The 20,253-nt window shown below is 38.2% G+C and overlaps 1 protein-coding gene across 4 annotated transcripts in view; it reads left to right on the top strand.

Annotated features, from left to right (window-relative positions):
• Positions 1–20,253, top strand: part of CHRM2 (cholinergic receptor muscarinic 2) — a 93,378-nt gene that overhangs the window by 23,462 nt on the left and 49,663 nt on the right. The window contains exon 1 of one of the 4 annotated variants that reach the window (XM_050324761.1): positions 3,540–3,559. The exons of the other annotated variants lie outside the window; for them this stretch is intronic. The gene's annotated coding sequence lies outside the window, so the exon portion shown is untranslated. Of the gene's footprint in view, positions 1–3,539; positions 3,560–20,253 lie in introns of those variants that run through there. 4 annotated transcript variants of the gene reach the window in all.

Here is a 20,253-nt window from a genome sequence, read left to right as displayed (position 1 = left end):
TCTCTCTATATTCATCTGTAGAGAATTTTGCAGAGTGAATGAGATGGCACAATTCTATCTTCTAATCCTTTTCAGTCTCTGAGTGTCGCAGAGGGAATTCTAAAACCAAGTAAAGGAGCTAGAATTTGGCTCACAAATGTGGAACTCGATTTTTATTTTACTTTTCGTGTATCCTCTTGAAAATACAAACTTAATTTCCATTTTCTGCCTTTCCTTTTTTCTCTACCAGCATGGAGGGTTTTGGTATTCCAACTTCTGCCAGACAGGGGGACTGAAACAGACCTATCCCAGGATTATTCGTACTTTGCTTGCCAGCAAAGCTGCACCAGCTTGGTGCATTTTACTTTACCCTTCCATCATATCCACAGGTAGATGCTGGCAAAGGGAGTTCAGGCTCAAACCCATTGATATTACTAACCTTCACAGTGCCTGGAGCAGGCTCACCCCATCATTTGTACAGCAGAAGTCACGCTGCTGTGGCAGTTACTGTCAGAGCACTTCCTTTTGTATTTCTTTTAAAAACATCCGGATATGAGAAGAGGGTAGAAGCAATGTCTCCTTCACACTGTCACGACTACTAACAGCAATTATTTCAGAGGCATCAGATAAACACCAGAAGAACAACCTTTTCCTGCCTGCTCCCACCACCCTTACACCTGCACAGAATTACCTGTCAGCAGTGGCCCCAATTGCAATAATATAATGGATACTAAATTAAGAGAGGCTGGCAATTGCAGGGCAAAGAGAATTCAAAGGCCTCCTACATTAAGCACTTAATAATGAGCCCTGAAGAGCAACCTGTGCCTGGAGCAGAAGCTGAGAGCATACGTGTACCTGCTTCATTTATGCCATTTATTACCTTAGAAGAGCTTTTGAGTCCAGGGTATTTCTAGACTCCCTGAACTGCCCAGATATATTAAACCCACCTGATGCTGCCTCTGTGAGTCTTTCTATGTTAGCCTGCTTAGATCAGTGACCTGACTGCTCAGAATGAGCCACAGCAGAGCTGACAGAGGGTGATTTCATCCTGGTCACAGTCCCCTGAGGTGAAAAGAAGCATCTTTCAGCTGCAAAGACGGGAGAGAAATAATTCTAAAAGCCCAGGTTGTTCTGGAAATAAAAGAGAACACAGTTCTATTCTTTATAGTTTTCTCAATTGTAATTTTCTTTTTTTTTTTCTACAGTAGAAGATAAATTTGCTTAGTATTTATAGGCAGATTTAAAAACAAAACAAACAAAAAAATGCACAAAGAAACCCTAGCTGCTTTTTCTTTTTTCTTTCTCCTTTTCTCTTCTCATTTTTGTTCTACATATCTGTGTGGATTTTCTTGAAGTGTTACTGAAGAAGCTCCTAAAAGGCTTAGAAGAAGTAAAAAACTTAATCTGAAAGCCCCCCTTGCTGTTCACTCAGTAGCGTTCTTCAGAAGGCAACTTTTCCTTGTTAATGCTAATGTTTGAATAAAAAGCTTTTTGTCATTCATGGCTGCTTACAGCTAGCATCCTTTTATCCGGTAACAGTGGGAACAAGTCTTACATTTTAGCCTGAAACTATTTAGAAAGTAGTTTGGTCTTTTGATAAGAGAAGGAAAATAGCGCACAAGATAACTGAAGTTTGTGGGCGATATGGAAACCTACATAGTTTTACAGAAAGGTTTCTACTGAGGAAAATAGCTTTGTGGTATGGTGGGAAATTACTAGACAGCTGGTAAATAACACTTCAGTGTGACATGTTATTCTGCTTGTATTAAAGCAAAAAGTCTAGAAAATCACTTAAAGCCTGGGATAGCAAAAAGCCTTACAAAAACAAAGATAACCAAAATACCTTTGAAGAGTCTCTGTTCCAGGATATTACCATGAGGATGCTTATTGTCCATTACCTGCTTTCTGACAAGATGCAAAATATTTCATGATATTGCTTAACTAACTCTGTGCAGTGCAGTTCTTCTAAGAATTAACATGAAAGTATCCAGAGCGATGAACATCTGCTCTGGTTTTTACGTTGGTACACACTGAGCTGAGTTGCATTCAAAATTTCTCCCTGATACTGTTTACTTTACCAGGTTGTTCTACCCAGTTACCTCTGACAGGCGCAGCAGCCCGTTCCAAATATACCATATTCCTTGGGAGTTTCAGTAGTCAGAGAGTAAATCAGATTTCCATCCATTTAACTGGGAAAAATCCATTCTTCTAAAACAACCTTTCAATTGGTAGGAAGAACAATCATCATTTTCTGAAAACAAAAAGTAATAAACCACTCATCTTCCAGGTTTTTGCTCTGATGTTGGTGTTTTCTTCTTTTTGTCCTGCAATACATCACAGCTTTTTAATATAATTTTATTTCCTTCATTTTAATGAATTTATCCTTTAACTACAAGATTTCTCTGCCTGCCTGTCTTTTCTCTTTAGCTTTTAGAGAAAATTATTACGAACTAGGAAAACCAAAAGAAAAAAGACCAAATCAAAGGTGGATTTCCAAGTAAATCTCCAAATACAACCATCTCTAAATGAGAACATCTTGCTGGAGATATTTCTATTTTGAAAGACCAAATTTCCCTTTAGATAAATGCTTATTTTTTTGTTTACTCTTGTCAACATCATTAAAAAGAAGAGAGATCATTATACTCTATATATCTACTTTTCATTTAATGCATAGTATAGCAAGCAGCATTTGAGTTGTCCTGAGTAGTGCTGCTGCTCCTTGGATTGTTCTCTCTGCTTTAGCAGGTGTTCCTATTCTTTGCAGTCTGTCATGAATGATGTGTAACAGACCTACAGAACTTGGAGCTTTCAGACACTGGTAAAGCAGTACATCTCCCTGAAAATTAACCTAATTTCCTGAGCTTGGCATTACAGCAGAAACACAAGGCTGGGGAACAAGAGAGTGAGACGTGATCTCTTACATTTCTCTCACTCTCACCAATTTGTTTCTGGCATCATGAGTTTTGCCCAGATACACAAACAAGCAAACAAACAAACACCAAAAATAGCATAAGAAACAAAACTCCAAAGTCTTGTTAAAGCCACTGGCTTTTCAGGCAGGTTTGTATCTTTCTATAAAAGGTTGTGCTCAATTCTTAATAGATCAGAATCCTTGTGAAAATCCTGGTTGTTCTGATACCACAGAACACCACAGAATTTTTTCTGTGAAAGATTGTCCTCTACTTGTAAAGATTATGCCCTACCTAAAACACAGTTATGAAACACATTATTTCTATAACAGCACTATTAAACTTCTGCCAGGCTAAATTTTTTAATAGTTTAATAGATAGAGTGCAATTTTGTTAAAATACCATGTGAGTATCTTGAATTGAAGTTCAGTCTTTTAGTGCAGAAAATGGCTTGTGAGGTGCTTGAGATTTTTCAATGCTTAGGTGGCTCGTTCTTCAGCATTAAGCAAAGGACTAGCACACGGAGGAGTGAGCTGCAAAGGAGTTAAAAATCTGAATGTGAAAGATGATCTCTCTCAAAAATTCCAGGGACATCAAGGGGCTCCTTGTTCCATTTGATCAAGATTAAACATCCCATGTTTCTCACAGCAGAGGCTAAACTCATCAAAGAGGTAAGGTTTTGTAGCCAATCCTCAGCAGGCTATTTGTTTTCAATATATGATGGTACAGCTGGTAGGAGTCTGTTTCAAAGAGTTGTCTGATTTAAAATCTGGAAGGGAATGACCACCCATGGACTGGGGTAGGATTGTGTCTTAGGTGAAAAAGGGTAGTCTCCTATTTTACTAGCAAATTCCTCTGAAGCCTCTGATTTTCCTGTGGAGAACTATAAGGATGGTTATCTTTTAAAATACTGTCCTATGTAAAACTCTTCAGAACTCAAATTCTCTTCTGTCTGTTTATGGACACATCTGATGATATTTCCCAGTGATGATGTCTTTAATTACGCATCCCAGAGCGGATGAAGTTATTTCAGACTTGTGTTTTCTCTTGGTTGCTGCCACAGTGTTATCATAGAATCATAGAATCACAGAATAGCTTGAGTTAGAGGAGACCCACAAGGGTCATTGAAGTCCTGCTCCTGGCCCTGCACAGGTTAGCCCCAAGAACTACACCACATGCCTGAGAGCATTGTCCAAAGCATTTATTGAACTCTGCCAGACTTAGTGCTGTGACCACTTCCCCAGGGAAGAACCTTTTCCTAATATCCAACCTAAATCTCCCTGTACAAAACTTCAGGCCATTCGCTCAGGTCCTCTCACTGATCACCACAGAGCAGAGATCAGTGTCTGCCCCTCCTCTTCCCCTCACAAGGAAGTTGTAACTGCAATGAGGTCTCCCCTCAGCCTCCTCTTCTCCAGGCTGAACAGACCAAGTGCCCTCAGATGCTCCTCATGTAACTTCCCCTCCAGACTGTTCACCATCTTCACAGCCATCCTTTGGATGCTCTCTAACAGCTCTGTATCCTTCTTATATTGTGGCACCCAAAACTGCACACAGCACTCGAGGTGAGGCTGCAACAGTGTGGAACAGAGCAGGACAATCACCTCCTATACTTGTCAGATAGCTGCTTGGTTTTATAAGACAATTAAAGCAATTACAGTAAACCATTCATCATTTCAGCATTGGTTATAACTCCTTGATGGAACAGGGCATGTGGTAGTATTTGGGGACAGGCAGTTTGCATGCTCAGTTGCTAAGATATTGGATAATGTCAAAATCATGTCTGAAATGATGGATTGTGCTGTCCCCTAAAAAGATTATGGCTGCTTGTTGGTCTTTATTTGTCTTCAGAAAAATTCTGGCCCTTAGAAGAATCATTTCATTTTTGACATACTGCAAAAACTATATGACTCAGCAGAGTGAAATGCCCTCCAGACACAATATCCATCAGCAACTATTCATTAGTTCAATAGTACACAATACACATTTCACATCAAATTAATTGTGCCCATTAAGCAGAAATCTCAGGTCAAAAACAGTTGGTGTGGGAGAAGTCTTTTTTCCATGGGGGTCAAAGTAGATCTTTCTTCTCTCCTGGTTTTCATAAAATTTCATCTTACACCTTTGTGGACAGGTAGCATTAGATAATATCTTACTCCATATTAAAATTAACTAACACAGACACACCTCCTGCAGAGCTCTTAGGAAATATGAGATTTGTAAGATCTTGTCACAGGGTTGTATCTTTATAAAAGAAGTACCTCTCTTGATCAAGTTCTCCACAGAAATTAGTGAAAATTTTAAGTCAAATTCACTCAGACAAAATTCCACCCTTCTATGAATTTTAAATAAAAACTAATCAATTTCTCTGACGTTCCCCTTGGACTAGTAACTTTACATAGGCAGAAAAAGCCTTGATTTGGCTTTCATCTTACAGGCATAACTTCCACCCCGAAACTTTTACTTCTATGATGATTATAAAAATTACTATCCAGAGCTTTCATCTTGTCTCTCTTGCATTCCCACGTGTTACTAGCAATAATTACAGGAAAGTCTTCAGTAGAATTTTAGGGAAGCCCATAAGGTTGATTTACTGAGAGTTTGAGAATCTCTTTTCTTTCATAGCCTTCAGCTGGAGTTGTTAGAACTCAGCACTTCCAAAAATCATGCTAGATTCTCCATAGTCAAATGCTACTGAAAATGGTTGTATTTTCGTGTTACCTATCACCTTAACGGAGTAATAAAATATATTACCAACTGATTCAACTGAAAACTCTCCACTGCATCATATTCAGTACACTTCTGGGTTGAAACATGCCAGCTGGTCTGGAGTAAATAGCAGAATTACACGTTATCAAAGGGTAGGAAATAGAGTATGGTATCCCATTGCAACACCAGATAGAATTTTACATATTGGAATTTAATTACCCAAGTTGTATTAGGGTAGCAATTCTCTATCTGCTTTAATCCAGCTCATTATCATTTGAGAGAAGAGCACAATTGCTGGTAATTTACTGCTGGTGATACAAGTGGTCTCTAGAGGTAGTTTTATCCAGCCTTTGTAATGTTAGAAGAGAAAGGCCCCAAACCAGAACCATTTAAAAGAAAAAGTGAGGAATAAAAGAAAATCTACTTTGAGGAATGTCTTTCACGTAACTTCAAATCAATCACTGAAAGACTTTGCAATAACCTACAGCTGAGATTTAATATTTTACAGAGGATAATATATTGTAGCATTACAGTGGTAAGTCTGAACTCTCTACTCCAAACCAAAAACCTCTAACAGAACTCACGGCTTTTGGATGGAATAGACTCCCTTAAAACTCCTCTTTGTCTTCTGAGGGCAGAGGAAGTCACACAGGTTATCTTTTGAGATCTGCAAAAGGGTTTTGTCCCCTTCTCAATAGAATCAAATTCTGCTTGATATTGGGGATGGACAGTGAGGTATTATGAAAAATCAGGCATGTTAAAGCAATCTTGGAGCAGATTGCTAGCCAAGAGGTTTGACACCAGCAGAAACAAAACTTAAATATTTTCTGTGCCAAAAAAGAACATTTCAAACTTTTTATTGGCACATTTATCTGTTGTTGACAGTCAGGAAGCTCTAAAGAAACTTTCTCTGGTGGTGCACTGGAATTTGCTGTTATAGTGATAATATCATAAAAGAGACTGACTGAATGCAACATCAATTATCTTTCCACAGTACATTGGTATCATTGCTGTCAGTCATCACTGCAGCATATTTGAAGAATAGGTTTACAGTGAAGGAAAAAAGGAGAGGTGAGAATGAAAAGAGCACTGGAAGGTAGGACCGCAAATTTCAGGTGTCATTCACCTTCCCTCGTGCCTTTTGGCAGCTCCCTATCCCTATTCTTTAAAGGTCTTCTCATGCCAATTGCTTTAGTAAAACTTTCCTCAGATTCATGTTTGTTGGAAATGGAACAGGGAATAATAAATCTATGGTACCATTACACAGTAAAATGATCAAAGGACTGTTGATGTGTTGTAGAAAACTTGCAGAAACACATAGTCTTGTAATTTACTTATCTACCAGATACTGTGTCATTTATTTTTTTCTTACAGTTAGATCCTGAGAGATTATTTCATTCTGAAAAGAGCAAGTCTTCCTATCAGTTTTGCACATTTCTGTGGGTTTACTCAGAAGCAGTTCACATATTCCAACTGGGCTATTTGAAGTTATTTGAAGAGTAATGCCTTACTAAGCAGGAATTCCATATATTTCCACACAGGAACTCAGGAAGTAATGTACTGTTCACCATAAACTGAGTATATGTCATCAGCAAAATCTGAATTAGTGTGCATATGTTTGCTTGAAAGGACTATTGGAAAATGCATGAAAGCAAGGATAAGAGTTTATTTGTCCTTTCTGCTTATATTCATTGTTTTCCCCTGCCATGACATCATAAGCATCTCTGCTGCAACTAAATTTAATGGTGTAAACAGCCTTGTAATTTCAAATAAAGAGTAAGTAGCAAGAACAGATGCACAACCCTAAAATCCCTCAGCTCTAGCACATGATTTTATCTCTGGGCAAATAATTATTCCAATACAATGCAGAAGAAAACAAACACCAAACACATCCATTATAGAAACCAGAAATTTCTTTAACAGAAATACTTTAGAGAGAACTATGTGGGACATCTTTATAGGGATGAAATGAAAGATGCAGCACTAATTTCTTTGCCTTAAGTAGTACTTTCTGTAATTTTCAAAACTGAATTGTCACTGGCATCTCTTCTATGTTTTTAGAAACATGTATCATATATATCAATGCTAAATGTTAGATCCTACTTTCTTGTAATTATAATTTCAGGAAACTAAATGGGTGCAAGATCTTTTCTTAAGCTTTTCCTGAGTTATCCAGGCATTTGCAGGTCAAAATGGCTGTGTGTGCTTCTTCCCTGTGACAAGGCAGTGGGGCACACATGAGTCTTGTCTCTATATGTCCTCTATGCATCAGGAAATGTTGTGTATTGTCACTGTATAACAGTAGTGAATAATTACATCCTCTTCCCCCTAAAAATAATAAAAAAGATTATTTTGGTGACAGAAAAATGAATGGCAAACCTACCTGCCAACTTACAAGTCTGAAGGTTTTCTACTGCCCGCTTTTCTATGTGTAGCACAGCTATTTGTGTATAACTGCACAATTTATCCTAAGTCTACCTCTCAGGTTTTCCCTCTCTATTCATGTATCCATAACCTCAGAAGATATCAACGAGGTATGAAGTTTCCAGCAATTATCCCTTAGAAAGATTTTTCCCCCTTTTTTTTTTTGCATTATCTTTCACTCATTAAAAATAATTAAATAAATAAATAGAAATAATAAGAAATATAAGCACAGCATAAAAAGATTGCCTTTGCACAGGCACTGAACAATTGAAAAACCTTGACTTCAAATCAGTAGGGGAGAAGAGTTCCAAAATAGATGCCTATTTATTCAAAATGTCCTGCTATCCCTCCCCAGTGAAGCAAACTAAAGTTTCTTGCTGAAAGTATATCATCACACAATTTAATCACCACATTGGTCAGCTGTTTGCATAAAATAGTAATGTGGCATTTAGTCTTTCTGTGGACCTCAGCATATCTATCTGTACAATGCATAGAGTGTTGTAAAATTCATATAATACCTTGCAGGGGTTTTGTAAAGCTAGGCTAATTAATGTCAAGGAGCCAGATGAAATTTGCTCTTTAAGCAAAATTAATTTATCTAAACCTTCAAAGAAAGAAGATTTCTTAATACTTTTTCATAAAACTTCTATAGCCATCATGCTGACCATTTGTTATTTATACATCAAAACCAAACTGTAGGAGAATAATGGGCAGACCAGAAAGCTTGAAAATAATAGCCATAGTTTGTAAGAGGGGTCTCATTAGGGACACCAAAGTGAAGTACAGAGTCAGTGGAACTAAAAAACAGTTTATGAAATTGTGCTTGCATATTTGGCAGTGGTAGAAAATTGTATAAGATCACCATGATGCTGCCTTAGTATCTACTCTTCCTTGGACATAAGCACGTGATTTGAGGCTGGAATGACAATCCAGATTCTGACTGTCTTTGAGAAATACTGAGTAACCTCCTTCTTTTATAAATGTTTCTTGGCCAACCAGAATACCTTTCTCACATAATTTCTCACTCTCTTCACCTTTCAAGCAAAACAGAGCAGCTTCCCAACAAACTTATTCAGAGATGGTTAGGACATGAAAAGAACCATAGATTTTGTAATTCCTAATGGGGTCTCCACCTTGATACTTTAATTGATACAGAAGGTACTGAGTATGGAAGGCGTAGAGTGACTGTCATTTGTTAAACGCTGAAAGGAAAGGTATATGTGACCTCTTGTCCATGTGTATTAAACTGTGTAATGGTGGAAAAGGGGCAGTGAAAGAAACAAAGGAACTTGCCTGTCACAGAAGAAATGGTAAAGGATTCAGCAATTCACTGCTCGACGCACTGAGGATGAAGAGGACCACTGGAAGCAGTGCTGTCTTCATAAGTTCATGGTTCGACACCATGGATCTCCAGGTGGGTCAAGGTTATAGAGATACACCAACCTGGAGGACTCCATGCTGTTGAGCTGTTCATAAGCAGCGGAAGTCAATAAACTCTTCTCAGCTACCAGGTTGTTTTCCCTGTCTGCCTCTGGAGCTCTTCTGACTGCATTGTTTGCACTCACTTGGGAGGAAATTACCCATGGAGAAAACCCAAAAGCTTCCACAACTGACGAGACGGAGCAAACCATCTCTCTGTTGGGGACTAGAGCACAGTCAATACTGATACACAGCTAAGGAGATTTCCAGGTTGTTGCCACGTGGGTGCATGTGCATGCACACGTCTGCGGTGGATTTTCTTACATCTTCCTGTGAATGCCGCAAGTTTCCATTCTTTGTCAGAGGGAGAGGTGAATGGGCAGATGATTTTCTCTGTGAAACTATTAAAACAGTAGGTGGAGAGCTATCTGAAGCAATCAGGCATGTTCTGAAAGGGTATGCCTACACCGTCAAAAATCTATGGGTATGAGCCCATTCTCAAACACATGTGGAAGAATGCCTTCCATCCACAGTGAATACCTACAGTGGTATTAACAGTTCTGAATTCAGGTTATTTATGATTTTGCTGAGAGAAGAGAGTCCATTCCCAGCCTCTGCACGAACTCACACTCTTGTCTAAGTGTTACAGACAGAGTGTGCTATAGTGGGGAAGAGCATATTACTATCCCACTGCAGATCTCTGAGGTACAGCTTTTTTCCTTGTATAGTGTGGACATTTGAGGTGTGAATACCAGTGTGGATGGAAAGCTTTGAGGTCGTGGGGAATAGCACACTTACATCAGCTTTTGAGCCCTCTTTACACCTGGAAGTGTAGACATACCTATAGAGGATCATGTCTTCTGCATGATAGTAAAAATTTATTTGCATTGCTGTAATTCAATACTGAATTCTCTGTTGTTCACTTGGGTAAAGGCAAGACTTGTCATTCTGGAAGAGGGGAATTACCCTGGAGCAGAAGAAGCAGCTCAGGTTGAAGACCTTGTGGCTATTTGGTCACTCGTTGCACCTGAGAGCTCCAAGGTTCTTCAAGGAGATTGACAATGAATCATTGCAAATCAGGAATTTTTTATCTTAGGAATTGTCAGTGGTAAATCTCAGGCCATTGCTTACTGGACTTAGCTACATTTTCTATTTACTATACGGGATTTCTATTTGAGGGCTGAATAGGAGGTTGGAAGAGAACAGACATGAACAAGAACTCTATAAAGCAGGATGCATCCTTATGCATGCTGCATTGAACTGTGATTTAAATATATCTGGGCTGCCACTGATGAGCAATCTGTAAGTGACAGAATTTTCAGAGAGCTCTTTTGCTTTCCATAAGGTTTTTCTTTTTTCTTTTTTGGAAAAAAAAAAAAAAGAAAAGAAAGAGACAAAGATAGTGAAAGAAGTATTTGGGGGATAAAATGAATATTGGAGACAAACAATGCACCTGTATTATGCAGCACTGATTGTGATATGTCTGTGAGTCACATGGAATTACAAGCTCCCTTGCTCTCTGTTTTGTCAGGGCTGTTTCCTGTGTTATGAATTTATATGGGACCCACAGCTGAGTGGTTATTTGTTTCATTCTTTTACCTGAGCCCTTAAATGTCTTGGTAATGATTGGGAGATAGGGAAAAAGGGGGAACTGGTAACCAGGGAGAGTGGACGCAGTGTATTACTTTCAAATGCTCTATTAGCATACTGCTGAGCTGAAACAGAAGTAATAGCCCTCTCCAAGGCAATCTGCACTAGTGCCACTTGCCAGCAGCAGACAGAGAGCAAGAAAGCACATGGGGTGTCTTTTCTTTTTTTTTTTTTTTTTTTGCTGGTTATCTAATGTCATAGAAGAAACTTATTGGATTCCAAAGTGGCCAGGAGTCATTAAACCTTTGTTACTAAGCAAAAATAGATTTAATCAGGAACAAATTAATGCTTCCTCTTATTCAAATGGGCTTTGAGGTGTAGTGTGTTAAATTTTGGCTGTGTGAGTAGACTGTACTCAAGCAGATCACTGCTGTTTTTGAAAACAATGTTCATGCAGTAATCTATCTTTCATTGTCCTCAAACAACTCCCAGAGAAGAGTGGGACCTTGTTGAGGCTGAGGGGTTCCAAACTGTCTATACTCATCTGTCTGGACATGCCTGGAGAGAGTAGGGTGTAATCATTGTCCCTGTTTTTCCCTTGTCTTCTGAAAAAGAAAATATATTCCTACTCCCTCAGGTTCCTTTAAGAAACTCTGCTCTAACTTTTATGGGTTTAGGGCTTTTCTGCCTGTATTTATGGCTTTTATTTTTAGACTGTGATTGGTACTGAATTACAATACACTATGACAGCTGCTTATTCACATGTTATAGCTGTAGCTTTGACTTCAGTTGCTCTCTGTCTCACTGCAAGTCTTCTAAAAATGCAAACATGCTTAAAAAGTCGATTACATTTTTAACCAGATTGAAAAAAAAATACTGTTTACATTGTTTATGAAATTTCATGGCATATGGATATTTGTTAGCAGTCTTAAGTAGTTCCAGCTGGTGTGTTTAGTTTGCAAAGTGTAAAGCGTAGTGAAAACTGGCTAATCAAGTTGCCCTTTTCAACCTGCTGATTTCATAGGAGTTACAAATGCAGCCTTTCCATTCTGGTGTGGCTGGGTAAACAACGTAGCAACTGTTTGAATCGGGGTACAACAGGCTGCAAAACTGATCATCAGACTAATCCAGCTGAATATGGTGAGGAGGGTGCTTCTACATCTATTCAGAATAGTGCACCTTAATATAAGGTAGAATTTGAGTTTTCCCTTCCCACCTTCCATCATTCACACATGGAAAGAAAAAGGAGCAGAGACAAGTGAAGGAATTCTCATCTTCTAGCACGTAAGCTAATAGAGTATAGGTTTTAAGTTATGCCACCATCAGCACAGTAAGGGTTGCTGTCCTTCTTCTGTGGTAGCACAAGGCAGTTCATATAGACTAGACAGAAACACAGAAACCTTCACACATTGCTAAGGTTTCATCAGGCATTAGACGGTTGCTTTGTGATTCCTTCCTGCAAACATCAGATGCAGATTCAGCCTGACCTCAACCCTGTAAATCACCCCAGACGAGACTTAGTGAAGATCGTTCCTCACCAAGCATCTATTAAAATAAAACATTTTGGTCATTTCAATTCCTTCCAGATTTTGGAATGTTTTGATAGAGAAAAACAAGGACTGGTTACTTATTGTCTTTCAAAATATGAGTTGCTATCATAACCTGATTCACAGAACTGGACTTTTAAGGGAAAAAAAAAAAAAAGAGCGAACATATGACTCGTTAAAATTACAGGATCTGGCAGTACTAGATTTTGGATCCGATTTATAGAGGCTTTTAGTTTTTCAGGCTTTTTTGCCTAGTGGATTATTATTATCATTTTCAGGAAAACAAAACCAAACCAACAAAAAAAATCCAACAACAACAACAACAAAAACCAAACAAACAAACAAAAAACAAACAAACTAAAAAACCCCACCAACTAAATAGGTAAAAAACCCAAACAAACAAACAAACAAAAAACCAAACAACCAAAACCATAGATCAAATTTTTTTTGTTGTTCAATATTTTATTGGATAAGGAAATTATCCTCTTTTGAAGGATTCCAGTAAGATGAAAGCCTATCTTAAATAGGAATAGAACCTATTTACAAGTTGTATTACTGCTTGTATCTCTGCTTGAAGGAGGTAGCCATCTCATTACTTTGTTTCCTGCTCAGAGAGACCATCATGCATGTACCTCCCTGCTCCTAATTACATCTGTGACACAGGGCTAGGTGACAGGAGAGATCTTCACTCAATGCCCAGCCTAAGCCAATATCAGGTCACTCATCTGAGCACTGCTTACTGTCTTCTTGAAGGCAATGGGATGAGTTTTCTTGCTTTCTGCATTAAAGATCTTTGTTATAGGCACTCCTCAGCAGGTGCTTTTGGTGGGCTGTGGTGGAGCAATGCCATTAACAATGCTGTGAAGGAACAGCAGAGCACAAATCTACACAGTTAATGTAAATTCAGACTAAAGTGTGAAAAAGACACTTCTTGATCCACATTATGTATGTACCCTTGAAGATTTCTGCTTAGTTTACTGATCAAACCAATATTTTCTACTGTTAGCAATGCAGAGCTATTACAATCTGAAAGAGTGAGCTGAGTTCTGTTCTGATGTGTGCGCTGTCAGCAGAATTGTCAGCTATGTCTTAGTCACTGCACTTTTTTTATAGGAGATTTCAGACATGAAGCTGGGTTTGCAGGGCTTGTAGACAACCAGATTGACTTTTTATTTGTTCACTGAGCAAATATGACATGGAAATCTACATAAGCCAGCAAACACAGACTAGAACCCTATGTGATAACTTTTACAGCGTGTCTTTTGTGGTTACTATTGGTCTTTGGAATGAGGATAAAAAAATCCATTATTACTCTGTTTTGTTTTCAGAACTCCTTTCCATCTCATTTCCACCAACTTTTTAGTTCTGTCTCACACACATAATGGAAAGAAGGAAATAATACCTTTAGCCTGAAAGCTTTCTAATCACAGGCTAGAGGATTGACATTTTTCCTAACAATAGCCAAAGAAATCTATGTGCTGTAAGAGCTAATGTCAAAGAAAATGAATAAGAGCTTTATTACTTAGTAAGCACCAAGACTTTCCTAACACAGTTTTGATGATGTCTCCTTTGGTAGTGGGAAGTTTCACTAGTGAAATTTATTCAGTCCAGTGAAGTACTCCAGTTTAGTACTGGAGATGGGATTATTCCCAGTTAGGCTTCAGAATCTCCTTATAAATTGGCCTTCTAATCTAGAAGGTCTGGCTAAGGTTTCTCTATAGTAAAGAAACATCTGCTGGTGGCACTTCTTTCCATGCTGCAGTGGGGACTATGGAAGAAGGGATGGATTCCCACCTGGAGGCATTTCTGTGTTGTTCTTTATGGTAGAGGGACCATAGATAGCTTTAGTAAGGTATATACCTTTCAGAACACTAAAATCAGGCAAAGAGTAATAATGGCAGCTCAGATGCCAACAGACCATCATGATATTTTGCACAGCAATTTTGAGGGTGAGATAAGAGACTTGAAGCTCTGAAACATAATTCATATTGCACCCATTTGTCTTGTACACCCTCAAAAGGCCTTGAATAGGGTCAGGTGCAGCTGGCAACATGACTGCCTGGAGCTACCTAGAGTGAGAGAATAATAAGGCAACTTGGTTAGGCTGTTATTTCTAATGTACTGTCCCTGCTGGTGTCTGAAGCAATGGATTTTGATAGGAGAGGAGATGATGACTGGTCCACCTCCTGAAATCTCTTCTTCCTCTAAGATGTCTATGCTTGCCTACTCAAGGGACATAGCAAAGTGTTTTGTTAGGACTAAAATATGGATTGAAATAGGGGTAGTCTTGGCAAGCAGCTGTTTGGATATTTGATTCTGTTTGGATATTAACATGCAGGAGTACCATTTTAGGTGATGAGTATTGTTTCTGAGGAAGACTTGTGTGTGACTGCTTAGATGCTGAGCAGGAATTGGCTTCTAGACAGAAAATGACAATGGTCAGCTGAAGTTACTTGATCTTCAGATACATTTAAGTGCTCCCATAGGATATTGTCACGGAGAAAGAGATATTCTGGTGGTGTACAGAATGTGCCTCTTTCCCCTGCTACTTGAAAGAGGAGATTTTGCTTGCTCTTTTCCCTCTCTACCTATTTTGTTGAGACTTTAGACTTTTCTGTGGAAGTTGTTGGGAGCAGATTCATTGATTTCAGCAGGATTTTTGCCAATAGAGCAAGGTATGTCTGTGAGGAACTTTTTATACATTTGCACAGTGTCAAGCACTTCTGTAGCCTCAGCTTTTGAAAAGGAAAATGTCTATGTTCCAGGACCCTGAGCCTGGAAAATACCCTAACCCCCATCACATTATTTGATAATACTCTTAGTTGTAAGATACAGAACAAGCAGCTTCAGTAGATTAGTTTTTTTCTAACAAATGAAGGTGTGTCCAAAATTGCCCTACCTAGTTCCTATTTAATTAACAGTGTCTCTAGAGGATGATTCAAAGTTCCCAAGAAAATTCCCCTCGTACTAGATGCTGAATAAACAGTCAGTTCCAACTTAGTTTCAGACAGCTTAATTCTTAAAGATTCTTTTTTTTTTCAGAAATAAACAGAAAACCAATGCTCCACTAAGATACTGCTGTCAATGATCTTAATCTTCCTATCTAACTTTATATTCTCCATGTCTCTGTGATTTTTGATATGAAAACTGATTGTCTGGAGAGGGAAAAAGGATTTTTGGTTTGGTGGCTTTTTGTTTGTTTTGTTTAGGGTTTTTGTTTGTTTTCTTGTTTTTTGTTTTACTTCTTTTTGTAACTCATGTTACTTTCTAAAACATGCTGCTGCTGAAATTTACACTGTTTATCAACTAAAATTATATTTACCTATGTATAAAACTCTTTGATGTGTCAAAGGATTTCTTTCCCCAGCTGAGAAACTAAATTTCAAATTACTGAATGACATTCAAGACTTTTCTTTTGGTCACACATTAATTTTAAAATTAATCCATCCAAGACAGATTTCAGGCAATGAAGTTTGGATTTCTAACTGTTTTTTCCCCTAATGTCAGACAAAAAAAACCGTGAGTGACTAATGTTCTCCCTCTTGCAATGTACAGTTTTCAAAATGGCATTGAATTGGGCCTTTAGTATGTGTAGTTCAATTTCTATCTATTCCTTTCCTTGAATCAGCTAAAGCTTGACTCAGCGTTAAGATTTCAGAGTGCCTTTTCTCTGTGCGGTTTTAGGTTACCCCAAAATTAAATTGCCGTAATATAAAATATTGAAGAATTACTAAAGACTGCAAAATGACTTCTTCTGTATATCCCACAGCAGGTGAGTTCCACATTACAAAGCCAGACATTTAAATTTATAGTGTAGTTAACTTCCATGCACTATCCTAATGTGTGTATACTGACAGTAACTGGGGCTTAGAGTTTTTCTCCTCCTGTGAAGGATTGCTTTGAACTCCTAATTCTCCTGATAGCCTTTCCAAAATGGACATCTATTTAAAAGCAATGCCCAGTTGAATGTGTTTTCAGATGTTCTGCCAGCAAAGATCTGAATCTTAAAAAATGAAAGTATTAGGGGGCTTTGCTTTGCTCTGAGGTCACTCACCTTTGTTGCCACACCCTGTGGAATTTTACAAGTATTGGAACTGGCATTTGGTTTCAGATTCCAGAGATCTATGCAAGAAGTTTTGCATCATTTCTTTTATTCTTTGACCCATTTAATTCTTTATTTGATCTTGGCAAAAGTATTAAGGGAGCCCAGTAGGAATATGAAGTGACTTGATTTAGAAAACATACATAGATAAATGCTTGTATTTTAGATTGTGTGTAAAGATAAATGGCTGTAAATAGAAATCACATTAAGTCAAAAGGCATTATATCTTTAGTAAGCTCTAATGTCAGAGTCTCAGCAACTGTTACGTGACACAGCTTCATTACAGTCAATAGAAGGACAATTTGCTGTTCCCATAATATTTCCAGCAGCCCAGAGAATGCAGGGAGCCCTGTGCAGAGAATTCTTCTTCTATTTAAACGTAAGAAATTTAGCTTATCTTTTAGAAGATGCATTCAAGTGACTTCCTCAAATTATGTCAATAAGGATAACAAACTCAATTGTACGCACACTGGAATTATTCTTTTTTCTTTTTTTTTAATTCTCCTCACTTTTACAATCACCACCACATCCATAGGTCTTCTATCGCTGGTTGTTGCAATTTATCCTTTCTGAGGTCATTGCAGGATTTTCAAGGAAAAGAGGTACATGCATTATATAGCTAGACTGAAATTGTGAAGGAGATCTCTTTGCTTTTTCCCATGTGTTCATGTGCCGTGTGAGAGAACCACCTGCTTCCTATGGAAGGATTACTATTTTTTATAGTTTAGGCCACTCTGATACAGAATGGTAGTGTTGTTCTGTGCACTCATAGACATTTGCTTCACTAAATTCATGTGTGAATCTACTAGTCATCCTTAAGAGTGCTAAACAAGCTCAATAAAACAAATTTGAAAATAACAGTGAGTGAAAATGGAAAAGAGCTGTTACACCACCCACTGGTGTATGCCTCCTCGTCAGGGTTTTCCTGCAAGCATTGTAATGGTGTCATGATTAGACCTTTTAGAAATTATGGCAGTAGGTGCTAGAAGGGGACCTGTGATGTTTTTACTCTTCCTTCCTAGGAGCAGTATCGGGGATATCTTGATTATCCTTGATAGATGTTTAGATTTATATTTATATGTATATATATATATTTTATATAGGTCTTATATTAAAGACCACAATGGATGGAGATGCTACAAAACTCTTTTGGTACACTGATCCTTTAACTCTTGTTTTAGTTAGAACCTTTTCCTAATTAGGAACCAAAATCTCTTTTGCTGCAGGTCAAAGTAATTATGCCTTGTGCTCTTGCTTATGAGTATAGAGAACAGTTTCTCATCCTTTGAAACAGCCTTCTGAAATTCAAACTTCTCTAGAAAAAAAAAAATCCAATTCTCCCAACTTTCCCTCCATTGCATGGTTTCTTGACCTCTGATCAGTTTAATTCTACTGCCCTGGACCCCTGATAATACATTTCTGAATTTCTGAAAGTGGTGTGCTAAATAGAACGTAGTATTCCAGCTGAGTACTCATTCATGTTAGGCACTGGAATAATTATTTTCCTCAGCTTGCAGATTTACACCTTCCATAACCATATTTATCTTTTCGTAGCAACACTGCGTACTGATTCTTACTGATATTCAGATCTTTCCCACAAGCACTTTATTCTCCATTTTGTGTTTGTCTATCTAATTTTTGCTTCCTTCATATAAGACTTCCTTCTTAGCCTTTATTAAATTTTAATCTTTTTTTTTTTTCCAGTGTACTGGATCATTTGAAATTCTGATCCTTATGCTAGCTGCCTGTCATTCTTACCCACATATTGCCATTGGCAAAATTCGTGAGTGATCAGGTTTTTCTGGGGGGAAGATTATCAGCTTTGTGGAGCCCTCTGTAATTTGTCTCCACCTGGCCCATTGAACAAAATAGGCTCATCCACGTAGTGGTATCATCCCAGTGGTGTGTGAGGGCAACTGCTGTTTTTTGGTTGGTAAATTATCCTTCTAAGGAAAGTGTTAATTAATACTGTTCTTTGGTATCTGTTGCAGTGTAATATGCTATCTCATTATTTTTCTCTATTGCTCAAAACTCTCTAAATTATATTACTTTTTCTCATTTTCATTGTAAATTTGTATTCTGACTGTTTTTCCTCAAACTTCACAATTGATGCAGCTCTGGTTCCAAATCTCCGGAGACCCCAATTCACGAAAACATCTCTTTGAAGAAAATGTTTAAAAATATGTTTGAGGCTAATCATGAGTTTTAAGTCAAAATCACTGCATCATATTTCACAGCTAAGGGAAAAATAAATCCTCCCCTCCTCTCATTCCTGCGCTCATAAAGGATATATGACCAAAAGAGGTGTCCTTGTGAGATGTCTTCCAACAACATCCTGGCCACCACCAACAATACAGATATATTCCTAAAATTCGACATTTAATTCTGAGCATTTTCCTGAATGATTGACTGCTTAAGTGTTTTCCCAAATCAGAGCTCAAGCCAATTTATATTATTTTTCCATCTGCTCCATTATTTCCTATAATATATTCACATTGTTTCATTTCTAAGCTGTTTATGTTCTTGAATTAATGAATATGTTAAATAAAATTAAGTCAAACAGCTCTCCCAGTAGCCACATAAGAGGATATCACTCCCCAGATCAGACGTATTACAGAACTGTTATCTTCATTTGCAGTCTTTTGTTTTTTGCTTAGTTCACAGACAGTAGCATTCCTATTTAAGTCAGATGGGGTTTCTGGGGAAAGCAACATTTCATGGAAATCTAGATTAGAGACTTCAGTATAATATGCCTTCATGTTAGAAAACTATTTGATATTCTGTCTCCTAGAGCGTTATGTGCAAAATTAATATGCAGATAGAGCATATGATACGAATGCAAATTGAAAAATCTATGTATTACTCATTTATCTTTTAATACCTATAGTTACTGAACTGTGAGTTCTGGTACTCATTAAACACATTGTGATCTTTCAGTGAAACTACATGATGTTGATGCTCATAATTCAGAGCTGGGTTATAGCTTCTCCATTCCAACCAAAACTTGCATAGGGGCCAGGAGAAGATGGAGAAAGCAGAAATAACTGGGAGAGAGAGCCAGAAGATGACTGTGGGCAGTCAGCACCTACTGCTTCTGTCAGGAGTGTAGCTCCTTTGAGGTGCCTGGCAGCAGCAAGAGGGGATTTCCAGAGCTGCGGTGTTGACAAAGGCAGGCAGCAAGACCTGACCTGAGTTACTGCTCTGCTTATCTGACACTGCCCACAGTGGGTGCTTCTGCCCATCACAAGACCTGTCCCTAAGAGCACTGTGATCAAACACTTGTTAGATCTTCACTGAACTGGTTAAAACAAGATCACTCTCTAGTGTAGACAGGATCCATCCCAGATACACACAGGCCCCTGGTGGGACTACGCAGTCAGTCTGGTTCCATTGCAAACACCAGACACTACCCCCTCAACTCAGGCTGTGGAGATGATAAGGCAGTGTACCAGGTCTATATATAATTGTAACCTTTAGAGAGTTTATTTTCAGGCCCAAGCTCAACAACACGATAAAACCATGAGGCTGCCTCGCAGTGTGGTGGTGGTGTAACATGGTGTCGCAGTGGCACAGT

The sequence above is a fragment of the Myiozetetes cayanensis genome, unplaced genomic scaffold, assembly GCF_022539395.1.
Source record: "Myiozetetes cayanensis isolate MyiCay16 unplaced genomic scaffold, myiCay2020 scf3, whole genome shotgun sequence".
Classification (NCBI taxonomy): Eukaryota; Metazoa; Chordata; class Aves; order Passeriformes; family Tyrannidae; genus Myiozetetes; species Myiozetetes cayanensis.
The sequence above is the reverse complement of the archived record's forward strand: the minus strand, read 5'-3'. Positions and strand labels throughout refer to the sequence as shown.